Source organism: Pteropus vampyrus, unplaced genomic scaffold, assembly GCF_000151845.1.
Source record: "Pteropus vampyrus isolate Shadow unplaced genomic scaffold, Pvam_2.0 Scaffold51, whole genome shotgun sequence".
NCBI lineage: Eukaryota > Metazoa > Chordata > Mammalia > Chiroptera > Pteropodidae > Pteropus > Pteropus vampyrus.
In genome coordinates, this window is record NW_011888832.1 from 190,539 (window position 1) to 198,711 (window position 8,173).

The 8,173-nt window shown below is 58.7% G+C and overlaps 1 protein-coding gene and 1 long non-coding RNA gene across 3 annotated transcripts in view; one reads left to right on the forward strand and one right to left on the reverse strand.

The window, feature by feature from the left end:
* Positions 1 to 8,173, reverse strand: part of ADGRG1 (adhesion G protein-coupled receptor G1) — a 30,853-nt gene that overhangs the window by 15,523 nt on the left and 7,157 nt on the right. Inside the window, exon 1 of one of the 2 annotated variants that reach the window (XM_023530620.1) lies at positions 936 to 1,029. The exons of the other annotated variant lie outside the window; for it this stretch is intronic. The gene's annotated coding sequence lies outside the window, so the exon portion shown is untranslated. Of the gene's footprint in view, positions 1 to 935; positions 1,030 to 8,173 lie in introns of those variants that run through there. 2 annotated transcript variants of the gene reach the window in all.
* Positions 1,530 to 3,784, forward strand: LOC111739575. The gene is made up of 3 exons (XR_002780297.1): positions 1,530 to 1,885; positions 2,597 to 2,786; positions 2,989 to 3,784. It is a non-coding gene; the product is annotated as an uncharacterized LOC111739575 (long non-coding RNA).

Genomic DNA, 8,173 nt, shown 5'->3' on the forward strand with positions numbered 1-8,173 from the left:
ACAGGAAAGTCAGACCAGGGACAAGGAGAAGATCCAGCCCGGATGGGGCAGGGGCCGGGCACTGTCTCGCTTGTCCACTTGGCACTTCCCCCAACCCCGCCCCACACTAAACCCCTTCTCGCTCCCTCCCTCCACTCCCCGCCCATGGCCAGGGAAGCCCCTGCCCCACCCCGGCTATACACACCCTGCCACCCCACGCAACACACTCAGAGGGTGCAGTTAGCATCCGTGATGGAGGCCACATCCTCTCGGCACCTCCATCTGGGCTGCAGAATGCCCTGATCACTTCCCTGGGTGCCTCCACCTGGCTGGGCCAGGAAGGAGGGAGCCTGTGAACCGAAGGCTTGCCCGCACGTGAACCTCCACACGGCCCTTGTCCCCAGTCGCTGGAGCTGAGGACCGGAAGAGCTGAACAAGCCTCAGCCTTCAATACTCTTAGAAACAACCACTGAACCTCAGGCCAGACCCTCATGTAAACTCACACAGCTCCTGCCAGAGCCAGGAAGTGGCTGAAAAGGCTGTTCTGGTGACAGCTTCACAATGGTCACAGCAGTAGCACCATCGACCCTGTTTCAAGCCATCTGAGGCTGGTCCCACTGCTTTGCCATTTTACAGAGGAGGAGACTGGGGCCAGGGAAGGGCTACATGTTCCTTGATCCCACGGGCAGAGTCAAGGCTCAGATCCCCCTCTAGAGCGCTCCCCGCAGACCCGATGCTGGCTATGTTCCTTGAGAGGCGCACTCCGCGGCTTGGGAATCCCCGAAGGAAAAGAGATCAGGCTTTCCTTATGGACCAGGCTTTCCGTAAACACGCACAGAGAACAGAACAGTCCGACCCAGCTTCACACAATGGGGGCCACCATCCTGAAGTCCCCAAGGATCCAAGCTGAGCAGAGGGGGGCCAGGGCTGATCTAAGCTTAGACTTCCCTACTCACCCCCAGGGTGGGCTGGGCCCAGGAAAAGAGGATCTGGCTCCAGCTCCCATCCTTACGGTGGGGGAGGGGCAATAGGCAGGAGACCCACAATTCACTTTCTCCCCCGGGGGCCTGAGTCACTTCCTCTGCCAACCCTGCAGAGCCACGAGTCACCCCTGGCACAGTTCAGGCTCCTGGAAAAACCATTTCCTCCGAGGATGGAGGTGGAAGTTGAGTGGACAGGACCTGGGCGGCTCAGGAGTTAACCCTTCCTGGGCAGGCACCTCTCTAGGAAGATGCCCTGGGCCTGGTCCCCCAGTCCTTTCCTTCTTCCCTTTACACACACTCCGCCCCCCTCCAGAGTGTCCTTTGCTTGGAATACTTTATCCCTGAGACACCTCATCTTTCGAGAGTCACTTAAGATGCACCCTCCCCTTGAAGCTCTATCTACCCACCTATCCTCCATCAGAATTAACTTCCAAATCCTTGGGGGAGAGGGATATCATGGCCCACACTCGACTCTATGTGCCCACCCCCGTTGTCACAAGAGGTCACAGGTGGGTCAGAACCCCCCTGGGAGTAGATTAAAATGCATTTTCACGGGCCCTGCTCACTGAGGGTAGGAAGCAGCAGGTCTGGGCGGGAATGAGGAGCTGGCTGTAACAAGCATCCCTTTGACTTGACACTCTGCAGGCTTGTAACCTGCTGGGTTATGAGCCTGGGATAACACCCGCAGCCTTGTTTTACAGAGGGAGTCAGAGAGGGGCGGGACCTGGCCCCACATCACTCAACTGGTAAATGGCACAGCCTGGACTGGAGGCCAAGGAAGCCTGTGTCCCAGCACAGCCTCTTCTCGGCCCAGTGGCGAGGATGTGTCGTGCCACCTATGGTTCATCTGGCTTTTAGTAGGGTTCCAGGAACATGGAAGAGGCCTCCCTAAGGACTGTGCTTGCAGAAGGAGGGCGTGGGTGGTAAGAAGGGAGCCAAGAAGGGGGGGACCCCCGGTGGGTCTTCAGGTGTAGGCCTGGTCTTGCCCTCCTGGGGGGAGGGGCCGAGGGAGAGGACCCAGCTCAGCTTTCCTGCTCCAGCCCTGGTCCTCGGCTAGTAGGGGGACAACACTGAGCTGCTGGTGACCCCTTTGAGCCCTGGGCAGACGGCCTTAGGAAAGAAGGATGCGGCCCAGGAGAGGGGCAAGGAGAGGGGCGAGCGAGGGCGACGATGAAACCTTGAGAGTGTGAGCGTGCGTGAGTGTGAGCGCGGGTGTGCGTGTCGGCGTGCGTGAGTGTGAGCGCGGGTGTGCGTGTCGGCGTGCGTTCGCTGGGCGTGTGCAGGTATGCGAGGGACACGGAGGAGAAAGAGAGAGAAAGAGGGTGAGAAGCGGGCAGGCTGGCTCTGAGGAGGAGGAGCGGAGAGGCTGCTCAGCCGGCCTCAGAGGCAGCCTGCGGAGGCACGTTAGTTAGCATGGGACAGGGCGCAAGGCTCTTGCAGGTGTTTCCTCCGTGGGGGACGGGGTGGGGGCTGGGGGCACCCTTCACCAGCAGTTTCCTTACTTAGAAACACCCAGCAAATCAAAGGGATGCCCCCTTCAGACTGGTGGGAGCCAGGGCCACACCCCACTCCCAGCCTGGCCCCCAGCCCACGGCTCCGGGGAGCAATCTCGTCCCTCTGTTCTCACTCTCAAGTAGGGTGACTGAGACCCCAGCTAGGTGACCACACAGAGCTCCCCCCAGGAAAAGCGTTCTGGCATCACCGGGGGAAGAAGAGTGACTTCAGGTTTCAGGAATTTTTCTACAATCAAGGAGAATAAAAATTCAGCGAGGGGCCTGCCCCCAGAGGCCGGTGGATGCCAAGGCCCTTGCGCTCACCACCCGGGTGAGTCTCGCATTCCTACACCAGACTGGCGGGAGGGCTGCCCCCGCCGGCACAGCCCCACCTCCCCGGGCTTCTGGCCTAGCCTAGTCCTTGGGCCATGACCCCCCTCTGCATGTCCCGACGGGCTCTAGCCCTGGGGGAAGACTGGGATGGGAAGAGGTGGGATGCTGGAGCCAGCTAAGCAGAGACGTCCGCCCTGCAGCCTGCTTTGTCTGGACCCAGAGCATTTGCTTAAGGAGCCTCGGAGAGGCCAACATATGGTCACTCAACCAGAGACGAGCCTGGGCTTGAGCGTTCCCGCCTCCAAGCCTTCGTGCAGGGATGCCAGCCTTGTGACACGTCTGTCAAGGTCCCAGTGCCCTGAGCCTCCAGCCTCCACATCCTCACCTGACCGCCTCCGCACTCCAGCCACACAGTGCCCGACGGAACACCAGATGGTGATGGGAGTGGATGGGGCTCTCTCTGGTACGGGGAAAAGGACCCTGGGACCCCAGGAGCGGAGGGGAGGACCGCTCGTGCCTGGCGTCGGGCAAAGCACTTCCACAAATGATCAACCGATCCTCATCATAATTCTGTGAAGCAAATGCTGTTCTAGCCCCACTTTAAAGATAAGAAAACTCAAGTCCAAAGAGGTCGAGCGATGCCCGAGATCTCACAGCAAGCAGCCACGCCAGACCTCAAGCCCGAGTCCGCCTAACTGTAAAGCTTGTGCTTTTAGTCATTGTGGTCGTTGTGGTCTCCGGAGTCCCTTCCCTTCCCTTCTCTGGGACTGCCATGAGGTAACCAGCCAGAGCAATTTCTAAGGACGACTTCCCAAGTTAGAGAAGAACTGCAGGCCCTGCTTGGTCTCGGGTATTAGCACATCAAAGGCTCTGACAAGTCCCGTAGGGAGAAAATCCACTGAGCTTAGTTGTCTTGGTTTCCCAGCCCAATGTGTCTTTTTCGGCAGGGACGTGTGGTATCAACATGAAAATAAACTCTGGGAATTCTTGACACCACACAGATGTGAAGCTTGTCAGCACCCCCCTCCCAGCCTCCAGCCCCGTCCCCTCCCCTCTGAGCTGTCCCAGAGGCTATTAACTAGCCCAAGATGGGCTCCAGGAGCCATTTGAGCTGTGATGATCCCCAGGGCAGCTCATCACCATCTTTGACACTTCCAGGCAAGAGGTCCCCGGGGAGCCTGGGGTCTACTCGGCCCTGTCCCACCTCCCTTTGGCCAGCGGCACAGCTCTTAGGGAAAGGGCACTGCCAGCCCTGTCCCCAGGTTGGCCATTCCATTAAAGTCAACCGCAGCCAGCTGGGCCCTCGGATTCTGCAGCCGAGATACTTAGAATGGAACTAAGAGGGAGGGAGAGAGAGAAAGGAAAAGAGAGAGAGAAAGAGAATGAACATGAGGATGCAAAAGCTTTTAGGGGCTGAGAATCGAAGCCCCTTAGAACTTTAGACTGAAGGGACCTAGACCCTAAGGAGGAGGAGGCATGAGGAGGGGTCTCAGGTCTGGCCCAGTCTGGGGCGGAGCTCAGGCACAGGGGTTTTTCACGAGCAGTCCAGGGACTGGATGCCAACCCTGGTCAGCTCCATGTTTCTGGGCCGGACTGCAGCCCACGGCCGAGACCACCCAGCCCTCTCCCCAAGGGGCCTCTGAGGCTGGACTCCAGGACCCCAGAGCACACACCAGTGAGCACCTGCCCAAGGAATGTCCACTCCCAGAGCAGAGGTGGCAGGAGTTAGACACACAGGGTCCAGAACTAGCTCTGCAGCTAGCTAACTGTCCCTGGGACCTGTGGGCTAGTCGGTCCCTTGTCTGGGCCTCAGTTTCTTCCTCTATTGAATGGGTGACTGTGATCCCTGTCCCCAACCTACATTCTTCATAACCCAAGGCCTCCGGAGGCTTACAAGGAAGGGCAGGACTTACCTCCCCGCGGGCAGCAAGGGGTAAAGGCCATCTCCTTCTCCCTCCTGGCAGGATTCCCTTCTCCGTCACCCCACAGCCGACCTCGGCCGTCTGGCTGCAGTTAGTTGCCCTTGTCTCTCTGTGCTCCTACGTTGCACAAGGGGTCAGTCCAGCTACCTCCCTGCTCACTTTCTGGGGCTGCAGTTCGGCGGCCCTGGGCCTGGCAGAGCACCTGTCTTTGGAATATGGAACCCTGAGCGTTCCCAAGGTCAGCCACCAGCTCTCCTTTCCTTTCTCCTCCTCCGGGTCCCCAAAGCCTGGCTGAGGGGCAGACAGGGCACACAGCCAGACGTCCTCCCCACGGGGGCGGCTGGGACCAGGCTTAGGCTCGGGGACAAGTCCTGGGACATTGCACCTGGAGCCCCGAGGATCCCATCCCAGCTCACGGAGCACACGGCACAGCCTCACCAGGTCCCCACGGACAAGGGGCTCACCACCTCCAGCAACGCGGCTAACGTTAATTAAGCTCTTTGAAAACGCAAGACTTGATTCTAAGCTCTTTACACGAGCTAGCACATTTAATCCTCCCCAAACCTTATGAGACAAGTCCCATTATGCCTATTTAACAAATAAGGAAACTGAGGCCCCAGAAGCTCTAGGTACCTGCTGGAGATCACATAGCTAGCAAGAAGTGGAAATTAGATGCCACCCCAGCGCCCGGTTCTACGACTCACGCTCTTGATTTTGTTGCCTGTTTCCCTTTGATCTTTCCTGACTGTAAAGAACTTCTCTTTAAAATTCACAGTAAAAAATGCTTCAAAAAGTTGTTTAGCCCTGGTCCTGGGGGCTGTCAGAACTGCCCAGGTGACCCCATCTCAGCTCCACCCCTATGCTCCCCATCATCTGCAGGCCCCGGACGCCACCTCCCAACACTCTTCAGAGGCTTGTCTCTGACCACAGGGGTGCGGCCCAGAGTCCAAAAATAATTTTTAGCTAGAGTGTGACTGGGGGGGAGGGGAGTGGGGTGTGAGGATCTCACCTCCAACCACTTTCTCGTTCTTGAGGCCGTCTGTTCAACTGACCAATTCCCCTTAGAGTGGTGCCTATGACTCCCCCAGGGCCCACAGTGCCACCCCAGCCCCTCCCCAGCCCCGCCAGCTGCACTATCAGTGTGGGGAGAAGCGAGAGGAGGGAAGGGGGGAGAATGGAGAGACGGAGAGAAGAAGAGAAAGACAGAGAGGGAAAGGATGGAGGGGGAGGAGGGGAGGGGGAGGAGGGGGTGGGACGTGGGGTGGGGAAGGAGAGGACAGTGGGACCAGGAGCCACAGGGCCGGAGAAGAGGAGGACGGGCGCAGGGGGAGGAGGTACCTGGACTCCTCTTCCGTGGCATCGAGTGGACTGCAAATACGGAGCGAGCTCAAACGAGGGACGGAGGGGCTCGCCTTGTGTGCGGGCTGCAGCCCATTGGGGCGCTGGGCCAGTTTCTCCCCAGTTCCAGAGCCCAGAGCGGGATGGTGACGCTGAGCCACCTCGGCCCCGGCCCCCTCGCTCTCAGGGAGCTTCAAACAAAGGGGGCAGCCAGGGAAGATATGCTGCAAGCCGCCAGTCAGAGAAGGGGCGCAGGTGACAACAGCCCCTGGCAACCGTTCCCCTGGTAACCACTGGCAGCTTCAGGAACGACGTCACTGCCTGGCTCCAACCCAGCACAGTGCAGGCCCCCTAACTTGTCCCGTACCCAAGTCCCCCAATTCAATGCTGGCGAGGCCAGGCTGAGAGCTGGTGGTGGGGTGGGGGGGGGTAAGGGCAGGGTTTAGGACAGCAGGTTATGGGGAGCACTTGCCTGTCTAAGTTTGTCAACATTGACTTTAAAAGCAAATCTTTTTAGAACCCAGTGGGGGCTACCCCTGTGACCAAAAATATCCACTGTCAGCTGCATTTGCCCCTGGAGGTTGCCAGCCCGTGGCCCTGGCCTCAAGCCAGCCTGGACACCCTTCTAACCCCCACCATTGACTGTCATGAGCGCAGAATGCGCACCGTACTGCCATGGAAGCGTCTTGGGGGTTACCTCCTTCAGGAGGCCTTCCCAGATTGCCACAGCCCACCAGGAATCTTTCTTCTGAGTGAACCCAGGGGCTGGGATTTCCCCTGCTTTTTTTTAGAGCTCTCTAGGGGGCTGAGCGTGGGTCAGGCCCGGCTCTCTGTACCCCGAAGTAAGTACCAGTCGTAGGAGGGAGAACAGAGGCCAAGCTTGTGAAACTCCTTCTGTGTGCCAGGTACTGCCCTGGGCGTTTCCACTACTCTGCGAGGTCAGCCCCGTCGAACCCACCTTACAGATGGGGATACAGAGGCCCAAGGAGGTGATGTGACTTGCTGAAGGCCACCTAGCTGGTAAGGGAGGGCTGTGGAATTCAAACCAAGGTCTCCTCCAGGACATGAAGACATCGAGACGAAATGTCCATCTGATGCTCGACTAATCCTGGCCCCCATCCAGAGCATGTCCAAACTTTATTCGCTCACTTCCAGTGACAGGGGGCTCACTTCCTCCCCAGAGGGCACATCCTTTTGACTTCTAAAAAAGCCCCACTGAGCCAAAGGGAAAAGAACCTCAGAACCAGAGGTGGATGCTCCACCAAAGTCCTCTAAACCAGCCACAGATCGGGAGATGGGAAGCTGCTCAGGAGGCTACGGGCCCAGGGCCTCAGCCAAGCAGCTACGAGCATTTTCCCAGAATAAGTGGGGAGACCCCTTGGCCATCACACTCCAAGGGGTTGTAGGGGCTCTGGGGCGGTTTTTGGCAGAGGCCATGGGAAAGTCGGCAGGGGCTTGGGACCGTGGGGCTGCAGTGCCCATGTACCCCGACACCTCCACCCCCCTCCACTGGACCAGAGCCAGGAGGCGGCTTCAGTCAGGAGGTGGCCATTGTCTCACTGCCGGCCCAGAGCTGTGTCCCATTCAGGCGCTATTTTTGGCCCCTGGAGGAAGAGGAAAGGAAAGCAAAGAAAGGAGTTGCTGTTCTCGGTGGACCTTGGCCTGGAAAAGATTCGCAGGCCTGCTGGGCCAGAGAAGGCGGTCACTGTCGGACCCAAAGATCCCGGGCTTAAAAAGAGCTGGCAGGGCGCTGGGGTTCGGGGGAGCCAGGGGAGGGCACAAATAGGGCACCTACCCTTGGGCCTCACTAACTGCAGTGACATGCAGAGACGCAGAGGCACGGCATCCTGGGACCCCCACCCCCCTCCCGTCGCTAAGCACTTGGAATAATAACGAAACCTACAACAGCTCATAGCTTGTCACTGCCCAGGGCCAAGTCTCTGCCAAAGAGATTGACAGTCCTCACTTCATACTCACGACGCTGCTGACCAGAGGGGAGGTAGGGGACAAAATTATGAGGCTCACTGTACAAGTCAGATGACTGAGGCTCGGGGAGCAGAGTGACTGCCAAAATAACAAGCGAGTGACACCACTTCCCTCCCCACCCTCGGCCGCCCGCCCTTCC